This window comes from Nicotiana tabacum, chromosome 19 (assembly GCF_000715075.1).
Source record: "Nicotiana tabacum cultivar K326 chromosome 19, ASM71507v2, whole genome shotgun sequence".
NCBI classification, from domain to species: Eukaryota; Viridiplantae; Streptophyta; class Magnoliopsida; order Solanales; family Solanaceae; genus Nicotiana; species Nicotiana tabacum.
In genome coordinates, this window is record NC_134098.1 from 62,191,027 (window position 1) to 62,196,575 (window position 5,549).

Genomic DNA, 5,549 nt, shown 5'->3' on the forward strand with positions numbered 1-5,549 from the left:
CGCAGGGTAGCAATTGTAGATGAACTTCCCCCTTCAACTGCTCCTGTTAGGAGTAGAAGGGGTGGTAGATTACGTAGTTTAGGATCTTTATCTATTCGTGGTTCTACTTCTCAAACCAACGTTGCTACCCATTCTTCTTTTAGAACTAGGGCTTCTTCAACTCATAGATCTTCTGCCAGAAATAGGGATTCGAGTGAACCTATTCGAGAACCAACTGTTAACGAAATTATTCCTGCAGAATTTTCTTTCTCCAATGATCGTGAATCAATTAGAAATCAAGTTACTTCTATGACTTCCCATGATCGTGCTGATGTTTATCCTTCCCAAATTACCGAGGGTTTGATTTCTCTTGTGCGAAGAGAATGTCATTGGAAATTTGACTTTCTAATTTTAGTTCCTGGTCCAAACCAAAGGATTACTTCGTTCCAAGCTGGTTACTCTTTTGTTTACACATATCCTTTTACGTTAGGTTTTAGACCACCTATTGACCCAGCCATCATAGAATTTTGCCGTTTCTTTAACGTTTGCATAGGACAGATTGGTCCTATTGTATTTAGAGCTATTGCATGTTTAAGATACCTGGCTAATTCGGCCTCTTTACCCTTCACCTTTCAATACTTGCTTCATCTTTATTCCCCTAAGTTGTTTTGTTCAAGGGTGTTTACTCTCGTGGCTAGGAGTAAAAGGGTTTTGGTTAGCCCTGAAGACAATAAAGACCGTGGCCGGTATGCTCGTTTTGTTGCTGCTCCCACAAGTGATTTAGTGGGTGAAGAGAACATGTCTTTTCCAAAAAAATGGAACTTTGCACGTAAGTTTTTTTTTAGATATCTTTCTCCTATTTTATGAAGGAAGAATAAACTTACGATCTCGTGGCTATCTTTTTTTCTTTTTAGCAACCATGGAAGTTGTTGAAGAAATATAAGACTTCCGTGCTTGGGTAGAAAAATTATTGTCGGTTGCTCCTATGGACGGAAGGTCCTGGAAATACCTTTCTCATAGGTTTGGTCGAAAAGTTAAAACTCATGGTATACTTCCTTTTAACTTTCTTCCTTTCTTTCATATTTATTTGGAGATTTACTAACTTCTTCTTCTGCTATGGTTTCCCATACGGGGTGTTAGTGCCGCGTCTATTGCTTCATCAAGACTTTCTTTGTCCATGGCTCAAGAGATGATTTTGAGATCTTCATCAAAGAGAAAAGCAGAGAAAGAGAGAGGTCATGTTTCTGAGACGAGAGGAGGGCTCTTTAGTGCATAAGCCTTGGGCTAGGAGACGTGTTATTTCGGATGATGAAGCCACTCCTCCTCCAAATTCAGTTCCCGTGAATGAGCCTGAAAGTGCCACTTTAGTGAGCTCTGATGAAGAGATGATTGTTGCACCTCGTGACTCTCCAGAACAGTTATTTTCCCATGGGTTTGATAGTGAAGACTTTGGCTTAGTTTCTGATGAAGCACCCCTTGCCTCCTTTCCGGTATCTGCTCCTATTGGTTCTCAGTTTTCTGCGCCTGTTGTTGCTGCCACTGCTCCTCCCGTGGCTATTTTTACTTCCTCAAATATCCCTATTGCTACCACTTCTTATGTTGAAGTTGGTTCTTCCAGTAGCAGTAGGATGATGAAAAAAGTTACCATTGAAGTCCCCGAGGATGGTAATCTTTTGAAAAAGTCTGGCCAGGCTGATGTATGGCTGAAACCGCTGATTGGCCCAGTTGAGAAGTCTAAATTGGAAAACCACAGCTCTTTGACATGGATGAATGACATTGTCTATTCATCGTTAAAGGTATAAGCCTTAGCTTTTTATTTTGTATGTGATTTCTTTATCTTTGTTTGATAATCACTTCTTCCCTTTTGTAGATCAACTGATAGGCACAGAGCTGATGAAGAGAATTGTCCATACTGAGCAGTTAGTCAATGACTATCATACGGAAGCGGACAACTAGAAAGAACAATTTGAAGGCCTTCAGTTAGAAAAAGAAGTTTTAGATGAGGAAAAGTATGCTTTGGAACAGCAAGTGAAAGTGATGGCAGCAGAATTGGCGATTGAAAAAGCCTCTTCCAGTCAAGTGGGCAAGGATAAAGACCTCCTTGAGTCTTCATTTGTCGAGCAGCTTTCTAAAGCTACTGAGGAAATTAGGGGTCTGAAAGAACTACTTAATCAGAAGGAAGTCTATGCTGGGGAGCTTGTTCAAACGCTCACTCAGGCTCAAGAAGACCTCCGTGCATCTTCTAACAAGGTTCAGTTCTTAGAGAGATCACTCGCCCCTTTACAAACTTCTTATGATGCTGCTTTGACTGAAAAAGCAGAGTTGGATGCCGAAATTGAGCAATGGGAGAGGGATTATGAGGCCCTTGAGGATAAATCAACTCTTGATGTAACCTGGGCTTTCTTGAACACGCGCCTCGAGACTTTGATGGAGGCTAAGCAGGAAGGTTTTGACTTGACTGCTGAGATTGCAAAAACTAAGGAAACCATTGAAAAAACTCATCAGGGTCAAAACTTTTCCTCACCTAAGGTCGGCATTCCCGAGGGTAATGAACTTACTCCTGGTGAAGTTAGTGTTCAAATCTCTCCTGCTCAAGTCAAACCTTCTGATGCTATTGATGATGCCATCTTGACTTCTTCCTCTGCTGATAGTACTACTTTAGAATCTGCCCCATAGTGAACTTGTGTTTGGGAAGTTTATTGTGTTTGTTTTTTTTATTTGCGGAATGGTTGGCAAGTTTTACCCCTGATCCATTTTGGGGTTTAATATCAAATACTTTGGTTTGAACTAAGTTTATACTTAGTTTTAACCGGGTTTATATAATATTTCATTTTGAGTTTCTGTTCTACTCTTTTATTATGCATTTAAAAATGCTTCAATACTCTGTGACTTTTTGAACAGGCACGAATTATAAAAGAGGGCTCTTTTATAAACGACACTTAATGAAGAAGACATCTCAACGTCATAATGGTGTAAACATATGAAAGAAGAAATAGGAACACACACATTTCTTTAAATAACTTTGAGGAAGTTTTGTATCATTCGAACTTTCAAATTGTATAATACTTTACATGTATTCAAGTATCATCTATAACTCTTTCGTAACTTTTTTCTTTACAACAGATTTTACAAAATTCAAGGGTATATCTTGCAACCCATGATTAAATATTGCCTTTAACCCACGAGTGTATTCTTCATAGGTTTTTGGATCAGGCTTGCATTGTTGGCTCTTGACTTTGCTCTTAACTTTCGATTTGTTGGGTAGACCATAGGCTTGACCTGAATTCTAACTTTTTCAGTCTTCTTTGCCTTCCTTATATATATATATATATATATATATATAGAGAGAGAGAGAGAGTCCCCCAAGTGTTTGAGCTTTGAAGTATGAAATCTCGAGTACTTGATGCCAATTTTCTGAAAAGGAAAAACATACGGGACTCGGAGGTATATACAATTTAGATGATGACTGCTTAACCCTTTATATTTCCATCAGAAAGGTTGCAACCCTAGACATGGAATAATGTTGCTTCCGCGTTCCCTTCGGGTCTAATATCATCATTTGGTGTGGGCTAGCTTTTTGCCTATCATCTAAAATTGCTAGTATAATATTAACTATACAAAACAAAAATCGTAATTGAACGACACCTGACTGTGGTATTTCTTTTGCTCAGAAATAGTATTTCTTTAAATGAACAGCATTCCAACTCGAGGGTAAAACCTTGCCATCCATGGTTTCTAACTTGTAGGCACCTTTTCCAGCGATACCTCGAACTTTATAGGGTCCTTCCCAATTTGTATTTAACTTTCCTGCTCCAATTATTTTCGTTGATTGAAAAACCTTTTTAAGAACGAAGTCCCCAATTTTGAAGTACCTGAGGTGAGCCTTTCTGTTGTAGTATCGTTCTATGATTTATTTTTGTGCTGCCATCCGTATTAAAGCTGCTTCTCTTCTTTTTTCGAGTAAGTCCAAGTTTTTTCTTAATTCCTCATCGTTCGACTCTTCCGTTGCCAATGCGAATCTCGTGCTTGGTTCTCCTATTTCAACCTGGATTAAAGCTTCTGAACCATACACAAGCGAAAATAGAGTTTCTCCCATAGCTGGTTTTGCTATGGTTCTATAAGCCCATAACACTCCTGGTAATTCTTCAGGCCAACTCTCTTTCGATTTTTCTAGTCTCTTCTTCAAATTATTGATGATAATCTTATTCGTCGACTCAGCTTGTCCATTTTTCATGGGATGGTAAGATGAAAAGGTTATTCGTTTGATTTGCCAACTTTGAAAGAACTCCGTAATTTTCGAGCCTATAAATTATGGGCCATTATCACATACGATTTCTTTTGGAACTCCAAACCGGCATATAATGTTTCGCCAAATGAAATCTTTCACCTCCTTTTCTCGTACCTGTTTGAAAGCTCCTGCCTCTACCCATTTTGAAAAGTAATCTATTAATACTAATAAGAATCGTACATTTCCTTTAGCTTATGGTAAAGGCCCTACTATATCCATTCCCTATTTCATAAATGGCCATGGGAAAATAACTGTATGTAATAACTCTGCAGGTCGATGCATATTGTTGGCATATCGTTGACACTTATCACACTTGGCTACAAAATTTTCCGCATCTTCTTCCATCTTAGGCAAGTAGTATCCTGCCCTGATTAGTGTTTTAACTAAAGATCTTCCACCTGCGTGATTTTCGCAATGTCCTTTATGTACTTCCCTCATCACGTACTCCGTTTGATTGGGTCCAAGGCACCATGCTAATGGACCGCCAAATATTTTTCGATATAAATTATCTCGAATTAGGCAGTAACGAGCAACTATTCGTCGAAGCACTTGAGATTCTTTCTTTCCTTCAGGTACGATCCCGTACTGCAAAAAATTAACAATCTCGTTTCTCCATTCCCAGGTTAAATTATTAAAGCTTACTTCATGTTTATCCTGGTCAAGTGCTGAATGAAATAAATGGATTACAATGGCATTTTTCTCACTCGTTACTTCTGAAACTGAAGCAAGGTTAGCCAACGCGTCTGCTTCTGTGTTTTTTTCCCTGGGTATTTGCACGATCTTCTATGATTGGAATTGCCTGACCAGTTCTCGTGCCTTTTCCAAGTATTGTTGCATTCGTGGCTCTCTAGCAGTATAAGTCCCCTGTATCTGATTGACTACCAGTTGAGAGTCACTTTTAATCATGATTTGCTCTATGGAGAGTTCTCGTGCTAGTTCCAAACCTGCAATTACAGCTTCATACTCTGCTTCATTGTTAGTAATAGGGTAATATTTAATTGCTTGTCTTATACTTTCACCTGAGGGTGGGATTAAGACAATACCCAAACCGGCTCCTTTGACATTTGAAGAGCCATCAATAAATAAAGTCCACATACCTGGATTAGCTCCAGTAAAAATTTGTAACTCCTTTTCTACTTCAAAAATTATTTTTGTATTAAAATCTGCGATGCAATCTGCTAAAACTTGAGATTTTATTGCTGTTCTAGGTTGATAAATAATGTCATATTCAATTAGTTCTATTGCCCACTTGGCTAATCTGCTTGAAAATTCTTGTTTATGT